Source organism: Leguminivora glycinivorella, chromosome 2 (genome assembly GCF_023078275.1).
Source record: "Leguminivora glycinivorella isolate SPB_JAAS2020 chromosome 2, LegGlyc_1.1, whole genome shotgun sequence".
NCBI lineage: Eukaryota > Metazoa > Arthropoda > Insecta > Lepidoptera > Tortricidae > Leguminivora > Leguminivora glycinivorella.
In genome coordinates this window covers 28491156-28501418 of record NC_062972.1, presented here as the reverse complement: position 1 = coordinate 28501418, position 10263 = coordinate 28491156, and the positions used below count along the sequence as shown (strand labels likewise).

At 39.2% G+C, this 10263-nt stretch overlaps 1 long non-coding RNA gene across 1 annotated transcript; it reads right to left on the bottom strand.

Moving 5' to 3' along the window:
• Window positions 1-8414: 8414 nt before the first annotated feature.
• Window positions 8415-9211, bottom strand: LOC125234869. Its single transcript, XR_007178029.1, has 2 exons — window positions 9086-9211; window positions 8415-8776 (listed from the first exon to the last, which is right to left on the bottom strand). It is a non-coding gene; the product is annotated as an uncharacterized LOC125234869 (long non-coding RNA).
• Between the last annotated feature and the right edge of the window lie 1052 nt (window positions 9212-10263).

The following is a 10263-nucleotide window of genomic DNA, read 5'->3' as shown; positions in this document are numbered from 1 at the left end:
AAATATTTTTTTGTTTTATTTAAAGTGGTAATTAATCCTTTTACTTTGAGTTCAAATACTAATAAGATAAAACTAAACACCGCAAACCATTTCTGATATTTTGTGACTTCAAAGTCTAAAATGTTGACTTCCAGATCTCTAAATTTGCGTCTTCCCAAACTGTAATTTTCTATGTCTACCCCTCGTCAGATCTGAAGCTGACCAATTTATTGCGTACCTTTCGCTCCAATGCTGCTGATTAGGTATTTATTTTACATCCCGAGCCGATTGGGGACGTTTGTTTAGGATGTTGCCTTCAAACCCTTTTATTTATCGTACGAATTACCTTTGACTTTTGTTTGATTCGTAGAACTGATTATTGTTTGGCTTGTTGAGGAGTGTCTTTTCAAAAGGACTTATTTCTATAAGTGAACAGAAGTTATTTTTATCTGTCTTCCTAGCCTTGTCTTCTAGAGAAATAAACCTAGTTGACTTAAAGAAATAAGTCCTTTTGAAAATACACTCCTCAGTTAGATTGCGATGATAAGTTGATGGGATTTAAGTTACATGAAGATTCCAGGAAGACCATTCTGCGCTCTATTACTTAAAAAGTGGATGCACGAAATATGAGATGTGCTGATCATGCTCACATCTTCTGCGTGTTAACCCGAAAATGCATATAGTTCCTGTATTTTAATTCTGAAATCTAAAGTGCAAAAAAGCAAACATCGCATTTGAGACTGATGCATCAGTCTATATAGACTGATACGTCATTTCAGTTGTAGCCATTTGGCTACAGTACAGATCTGATGTAGTGCGAAAAGCTTTTCCTTCGCATTTTTTTGGAAACGTTCGTATTTGTTATGCTAGGTCAAACAATGTCAGTACGCCTTGTACTGACACTAACGGAAATATCATAATACGTTCGTACTTTTCCCGCAAGAATACGAAGATCTTTTCGCACTACATCTACAGTATGCATTAAAGGGTTAATAGCTTACATGGATTAAAATCGCCACTAAGCAGGTCGACAGATGGATATCATCATCATCATTATCATTATCAGCCTATCCTCGTCCACTGCTGGACATAGGCCTCTCCTAATGCACGCCGCTGCTCCAGATCTTCAGCTAATTTCATCCAGCCCGCACCAGCCAACTTGCGGATGTCGTCACTCCATCTTGTCACAGGGCGTCCTGCACCACGTTTGTCGAGTCGCGGTCTCCACTCAAGAACCTTTCGGCTCCACCGACCGTCTGTCCTGCGACTAACGTGACCAGCCCACTGCCACTTCAGTTTGCTAATCCGGTGAGCTATGGTGACCGATGGATGTAGATGTGCATTACCTCGGCGGCGACGGCCAGGTAAGTTTAGTTTGACCAGCTATTTTTGAAGAATTCTAGTCAGGATTATGAAGCTACCAAAAGTAAAGAGGCTTTTGCCCACACTGTGGGTATGTACTCGTATACTCTTGGGTCATCTCGTTCGTGTTTCGTCACGTTCCTAAGTGCGTTTTCACATTATCCGATCCAATATCGGATGTCGGACCAATATCCCATATATTACAGGCGCCATCTTGGATTTTTTCTATTGAAATCATTCCGACATCCGATATGGGATCCGATGATGTGAAAACGGACTAAATTTGTCCGATTCCGCTTTCAACAGCCATTCTTTATTCGTCACGATCGTTGATGGTCTTTCTCAACTACGGTCAATTTGGTTGTTCATCTTTATCTTAATCCGTCTCGTTCTTTACTCTTCATAATATATCTGTATTCTTCGCATCGCCATTTTGATTAATCTTCTGGTACTTCTTCACTGAGCCCCCACGTCACAGGCTTGACCTAGTGTGAGGGCTATTGCTAACCATACTGTATTTTATCTCTGAATGTAACTATACCTACTGTTTAATCCTATATTTTATCTGTCTGGTAATGAAATAAACTTTTTTTTTGTATAATCTTCTTTCGCCATGTTCGTTGTTAAATCTATGTTTTTCGTGTTTTTTCGTAGTCTTATGTCGGTACCAACTTAGAACGACCAAATACGAAATGACGAAAAACGATTGAGTCGAAATAAGAAAAAGGCCAACAATAAACTCATTATGGCCAAAAACGATAATGACTGCAGACTAAGTTGACGAATGAAGAATGGCTGACGAAAGCAGAATCGGACAAATTTAGGAACGTGATGAAAAACGAACGTGTCGACCCACGAGTATACCGAATATACCGATTAACTAACCCACAGATAACCTAAGAATTAAATAAAATGTGCATTTCAATTACTTTATTACATTACAATCAATATTGCAAACATTTGACGAATCAAACAAGTACAAAAACATTCCACAGCCTATTTGCTGTATTGCTCATATGCTTAGGGGCACGCAGATAAGATCACGCAGATAAAATCTGACTTGAGACGTAAGTGCGTAGCTTGACTTACCCCGTGGTAGAATGGGTCAGGGGTTACCAACCTATGCCCGCGCGTTGTGGCTGAGTGGGGCAGGGGTTACCAACCCATGCCCGTGGGGTAAGTGAAGTCCATTCCAGTGGCGGGGTGCAGTGCGTACCCGGACTTTATTCCAGCGCTTCGCCAGTAGCCCCCGCATACGTACATAGGCCTGTAATTATAAATTTGTGTCAAGGTCAAGGCTGAAAGAGTAGGCAGCCAAACTGAAAAGGTTTGCATAACAAACCTTTGGGTTTGGTAACAATACTTCAACAAAAGAAGTGCAACGAAAAGTTTTCAAATATAAAATGGGGTACGAAAAACACCAAGACAACAAGTGGTCAATTCTCATTCTATTGTTGCTCTTTCCCGGGTAAAATAATGTATGTCAGTTTTACTCCCATCTATATTTACATCCAAAATAGGCCTAAAGTGAAGCTTAAGCAGATTCATCGCTACTGTCTTCCTAGCGGTACTTGAACCGACCAATCGGTCATCGCAAAAAGAAAACTCAGAGAAAATAAAAAGTCTAAATAATACTTACTGCTTCGTGTACAAAGGCATGATGATCACTGGTAAACAGTAATGTAGCTTTGAGTTCACAAAATTAATTTTAATCTAAAAAGCAACTTGAAATATTTTTAGTGGCATTTATATCAAAATGGTTCTGCTATGAATGCATTTGTTTTTTGGCACTAAAGTTGAGTTGTCAATTTTGAAAGTTTATTCTTTTCATAGTTATAGGTACAGAGTTTGTATAATAACTACTTCTACCGGAGTTGGAGCAGTTTGACCGGGAGGGAGGACTGCAACTCAACTTCAATTTGTAGAACAGTACGCCGACGATGCATAATTGCTACGCAGCAATGCCAAACTAAACGAAACAGAGTCCGTCTGTCCGAAGCGAATTTGTATCAACAAGAAGTAGGTAATCTAGTAGAGTAGGTAATCTTATTATCGCATGCTCTTCTCCCAGGTTCGCATCAAAAATCTTTCGTATAGGGTACGTCCATGGCGTAAACGTTGCGGCTCCGTTTTTTTGAGTAGCGGTACGGAGAGCATGCTGTAAAGTCGTGACACTCGTGACGTTTACGGCAGGTCACTGCGATTCCATACCGTGTGCGTATTTGAGCAGCGGTGTGAGGAGCACGCGGTAAACACGGTACGGATACGATGCCTCACTTGACTGCGATTCCGTACCGTGTGCGTATTTGAGCAGCGGTGTGGTAGCACGCGGTAAAAACGGTACGGATACGATGCCTCTTGACTGCGATTCCGTACCGTCGCCGTTTTTTAAGCAGTGGCGTGGTCGCACCTTTGTTGGTTCCTGCATGTCTCTTCTCAAGGACAGGAGAGTAAGGAAAAACAACGATATTTAATAATTCTTGCCTAGTCATATTTTGCTACTTACCAAATAATGTAACTAAGATGATTTATATAAGAAGCTTTTGCTCGCGGCTTCGCTCGCGTTAGAAAGAGACAAAAAGTAGCCTATGTCACTCTCCATCCCTTCAACTATCTCCACCTAAAAAAATCACGTCAATTCGTCGCTCCGTTTTGCCGTGAAAGACGGATAGAATAAGAGCCCACGACCAAAATTTTTGTCTCATAGCAATACAGCCAAAACCGCATCAAATCGATAGATACGATTATCCTGAACTCGAAAATACCAATATCAGACATTTTCCGCGTAGCGTTTGATCTGACCGAATTTTCATAATTGTCAAAGAATTTTACCGAACTGCATCATAGCAATATGTCTGATTTGCAGACTGTAGTTGAATGATAGTTCTGAGATACCGGAAACATATCTTTCAGACGTTAGTGGTGTAGCGCAAACCCGTAAAATCACTTAAAAAAATTAAAAATGAGACAAAAAAAATGTCTCATAGCAATACGTCTGAAAATCTTTTTTATTAGTAAATTTTGGTTATTTGATGCGAACAAAACAATTTTCAGACGGAAATGTGAACGCATTAAATTTTGAGACCGTTTTGAAAATGTTAACAAATTTTACCGATCGGTATCATAGCAATATGTCTGAAAATTGTTGGACATGATAAAATAAGTTGTCCACATGTACAAAAAATTTATATCAGACAAATTAAGTGTAGCACCTTCTCTATCAGACAACTTTTCGATACTCAGATATCATTTAAAAATCGTATTGAGCCATCTTGAATTCTCTGTTACAAACCAATGAATACGTTGCGACCCTGAATTTATTAGATGATAATTAACTAAGAATTTACCCGAAACCGTAACATTGAAGTTGAAGGACTGAAATAAATCGCACAAAAGGAAACTGGGATGAAGTTGAAAAAAAAACGGTTTGTTCAAAGTTACAAAATATTCTCGTATTCAATCGCTGTCGGATTCGGAATCGTCGTCTTCGAAATCACTCTCGACGTCGCTCGGGAGATCTTCAACGTCCTCTTCTGTAAAATCATGTAACAGCAAAAGCCATGTAAACTGTACCTGTTGTGGATGATGATTTGTCGTCCAAAATAACGTTGCTCAACTCAGGTAGTTGGTTGCCAGAGAACCACGAAAACTGAAATCGTCCCTCGTCTTCATACCATCCATGGGAGTATATGCTACACTTAAAGTGTCTGAAAACAGGTTTTTGGTAATCATGGCAGCAATACGAAAAGTTAAAAAAAAAAATTATCCGTATTGCTATGATACAGGTCGGCTAAATTTGTTGACATTTTCAAAAATGCGCTCAGGCTATGTGTTACGCGCAAAATGTCTGAAAACAAACTATTTCGTAATACAATTATAAAATCTATGTACATTTTCACTATCAGACGTATTGCTATAATACCGACTGCCTTTTTTTTTAACACAGCAGAAATGGCCTCCCACGCAGTTGCTACACTTTCGACCGTTACTACACACCTAGTCGGGTTCAGAATCATACAATCTAACGATTTTATAGGGTTTTTGCCGTATTGCTATGAGACATGGTTTTGGTCGTGGGCTCTAGTACTAGGACACACAAACAGACACAGACACTTTCCCATTTATAATATTAGTATGGATTAGTAAAATAACCGTCATAATTAATATCATAACAACTAAGTAGGGTTAGACCGTTTTCACATTATCCGATCCAATATCGGATGTCGGAAGAATTTCAATAGAAAAAATCCAAGATGGCGCCTGTAATGTATGGGATATCGGTCCGACATCCGATATCGGATCGGATAATGTGAAAACGCACTTAGGGTATGAAATGAAAAGCTTTGATGTTCATTCCAATCACTTTATTACAAAATTAGTGTTGCAAAAAAAAATAACATATTTTTTTACATCACAACCAGATTCAAATACGAGTACGAAGACAGATAGGGGTACAGACACTGGGGCACGATAACTAAAAGCTAGAAGTTATAGCATCAATGTCAGAATAGTGCGTATGAGTAGTATACCAGACCCCGTAGCCGAATGGCATTTCTGCGACGCGAAATAAAAACGAAACGCCGCGAAAGGTAGTCTGGCTCTGTCGCGCCAATACGCAAGAGCGATAGAGATAGATATCTACGAGCGTTTCGTTTCGTGAGCGTTTCGTGAGCGTTTGTGCCATTCGGCTACGCACCCAGGTCTTGTAAGATTGTTAGACTTCCACCGTACCGTTGTGCACGTATAGCCTGTCGATTGACAGGGGTATAACAGGGCACGATGACTAGAAGTTATAGCAGCGGGGCCAGCACGGTGAGTATGAATAACAAGAGTAGCAGAGGTACGGGTAGTTAGGGCTTCCACCATCGCGTGCGTATCCTGACTTGATGCCTGCACCTGGCCAGCAACCCACGTGGCAACCCCTGCGAAGGATAATTGGAGCTTATTTAAGCGATTATGTCACTTGAATTACAGTTGAATGGCTGAAATGTTCAATGTTAAGGTGCGACCACACCGCTGCTTAAAAAACGGTGACGGTACGGAATCGCAGTGACGCATCGTATCCGTACCGTTTTTACCGCATGATCCACAGTCCGCTGCTCAAAATACGCAGACGGTATGGAAACGGAATGCATTTCGTATGGGGCACGTCGTGCGTTTCCGTACCGTCGCCGTTTTTTGAGCAGCGATGTGGCAAGTATGCGGTAAAAACGATACGGATACGTTGCGTCACTGCGATTGCTTACCGTCGCCGTTTTTTGAGCAGCGGTGTGGTCGCACTTTTATGCACCTACAATATACCTATACTAATTGTTAGTTTATATAACCAGGGATCGTAGAAGAAAGTTCAAAGTTTCACGCTCCGTGGTGAGCGAAAAGCAACCGGCACTGTCGGACTAATAAAGTGATTTCAAGTCCCGCAGGCTGACTGGTAGTTACTTATATCTAGGTATGGTTGTAACGTATAGTGTATTGTATGGAGCCATACTTTTGTCTTTTTCTTTTTAATAGGGGATTAAATTGTTTGGTAGGTTGGTAGGAAGTAACATAAGATCAGCTTAATTTAGCAGACTTAAAAGAAACAGTTAAATAGTACACAGCATTTAAATACTATAATATACTTACATATTTTATTGCGTGAACGTACGTGTTAAATATGAAAAACTAAATTCACAACACTAATTTTATTATAAAATGTAATTGAAAATATTTTTTAACAGCATTTATATCAAAAACATCAGTTAATAATGTTGACTTTAGCTCATTGCTTTTTTAAGAAGGATATTTAATCTATGGTGTGTGATGCCCAGTATAAATAACTGCATGAAGGTCCAATAAACCTAATAAACCTGGGATCAAAGAATATAATACTCACTAGGATACTGCCTGGGATCCTTGGAATCCAGCTATGACCTCTTTTATTTGCACGGGAGTGCTTATCTTTTGTTCGTTTTTTTTTATAGCCGATAGCTCATGGTTTGCTAAATAGCTCGCGGTGGGACATGGGTGGGACCAGTGCAAAGAATGACCAGTGCCTAAGAGAATACTTTTTATATTGAACATTATTCAGCGTTCAGGCACAATAAAGCAATGTGCACCTACGTAAGCGGCACCGCGGCGACACCGTGTACAGCATCGTATGCGCCCCGCCACTATCTCCAGACGCTATTATCCGATCGCTAAAAAAAGGTCTAGGATGATATAATATCCAACACCAACCCCGATATCATTCTATGACTGAGTCCAAACTCTGGGAATACTGGATACTTACCGGTTTACTTAGAGAGTGAAGGATACTCATTATTTGCTACGATAATTGGTGCAGGCGCTTCATACATAGTAGTTTGATATGTCGTAAATCTGTGTATTCAGTACAAAAAGAGTGATATTGATATAGTTAACTAGATAAATAAAGAATTAATATATAATTATTTGATGTAGTAAACGTGTAAATACGTATGTGTAGTTAGAAGAATATCTTGGTAGTTTTGCTGGGAGGAAGCTCTGTAGCAGAACCACTTTGAAATTATATTTACATAAAAACTAGGCGTATAGAATTTTTCCAAATGGTCCTAATAGATATCTTATAGATATTTTCTGATATGTTTATGTTTCCGAAAGACAATGTGGTTCTGCCGGGGAGCATGACGTGATAAACTACTAGGACTACGTGTATACGTATGTGTAATTCCCTCCCGCCTGGAGGGATTGACCTATGTTAGAAGACACGGCTATGCGCGCCAAGCTGACGTCAGAACGGCGTGTCTGTCACTATCTATTTAATGCTTAAGTTCTTGAGGTACAGTTTTCTTCGCTACAGGTACAGTTTAGTACAGTTTAGGTAGTTATTTGGTGCAAATTTTGTGACTATTCAGACATCTCTCACGCCATCCTGACGGACACAGTTATGTGCCACGTGGTAATCAATCATTTTTGTCTCGCCACGGTCAGGATTTTTAGAATTCCTCGCTACGCTCAGGTTTCAAGTTTCAATAGAATCCTTTTCTTAGTTAAAGATTCAATAATTTATAGGCGATAAATCGGCCTATCGACTACCAATTGAAAAACAAACATAAATTTTCATGTATTTATTACAAAACTGTTTCACTTGACATTATACAATGAGATGACACCCCTTATATCAACCACTCATGACACGTTAACACCCAGTAGACATACGGCGGCTATCTAAAGCGAACATCGTCGCGAAGGCGACCGTTGCCTCGGCCGAGGCAAGTCTCCATTGACCCTTTGCCACGCGAGGAAATTGCCTCGCGACGCTGCTTGCTGAACCTGTCTTGTCTACCAGTAGGACACGGGTAGCCTCGGGTATGGGTAGTCTTGCTTGCCGTCGATGCAGCGGCCGTCTCGCGGGCCGGACTTTACTCCCGCGCTGGGCCAGCACGGGTCGTTAGCGGGCCATAGTGGAGGACACCTGCAAATTGTGGAATAATTGTTTACATAGTTATAGAGAAAAAGACAAACATTTTTTTTCTAAGCAAAAAGTCTTGAAAGCTTCAGCATGAGTTACTTTTATTCTAGTTTTTTTTTTTTTAAGAGATTTGTCTAAATCTAAACGACCAGCTCATTGGTAGGTCAGCGTGAAAAGAACAGTATTTAGACGCGAATCTAAGAAATGGCTTGCAAAATAATTATCATTCACACAAAACTTTTGTGACTGAAAATGAACCAGGAAAATTATGATTGATAATGAAAATATGAACTAACAGAAGAAAATACTCACCTGAGCATGACGAAGTTTAGTTCTTTAATTTGTAAGAAGAGAAATATTTATTATAAAGAAGTTGATATTGTATTTTTGTATATTTTATGTAATTTTATATAAAAAATATAGGGAGTTAGTATTGCCTTGAGAACTGTTTGAGTACAAATGTGTCAAACTGTCCAAAATATTCCTCTGTTTTTCAGTTACGTGTTCTATTTTCAAAAATAAATTATTTTCTGTGGAGCCAGCCGCTGCGCGAATGAACATTTCTTTATGATTCGCCGAATTGTAGTTTTCATGAACTTTTTCAAGAAAACTTTGTACCAACTACAAGTTTTAGGAATACAAGTATTTATAATTTTTATTTGTAGGCTACCACAAAGACATAAAAATGTATTACTTATTTATCCATAGACTATCATATATATATTATATACTCTTTGCTATACTACCAAACCAAAACTAGAATAGTTGTCTACGGATGTCAACAAGTATGCATTTGTCATTTGGAAAAGAAATATTGTGACTATATTGCAGTGGCGGCGCGTGAATATATTTGGAAGGCAACACAGAGCAAAAAATAAAAACCGGCCAAAAGCGTGTCGGGCCACGCTCAGTGTAGGGTTCCGTAGTTTTCCGTATTTTTCTCAAAAACTACTGAACTTATCAAGTTCAAAACAATTTTCCTAGAAAGTCTTTATAAAGTTCTACTTTTGTGATTTTTTTCATATTTTTTAAACATAATTATGGTTCAAAAGTTAGAGGCCCCACACACTTTTTTTTTCATTTAGGAGCGATTATTTCCGAAAATATTAATCTTATCAAAAAACGATTTTAGTAAACCCTTATTCATTTTTAAATACCTATCTAACAATATATTACACGTTGGGGTTGGAATGAAAAAAAAAAATCTGTCGCCACTTTACATGTAGGGGGGGGGGTACCCTAACAAAACATTTTTTTTGTTTTTATTTTACCACTTTGTCGGCGTGATTGATATACATATTGGTACCTAATTTCAGCTTTCTAGTGCTAACGGTTACTGAGATTAACCGCGGACGGACAGACAGACATGGCGAAACTATAAGGGTTCCTAGTTGACTACGGAACCCTAAAAAACGCAACTTACCTTAATATTAGGTACCTTAGGCGCCCATCCAAGTGCATTTATCATATAGTCCGCTATGAAAGCGCTT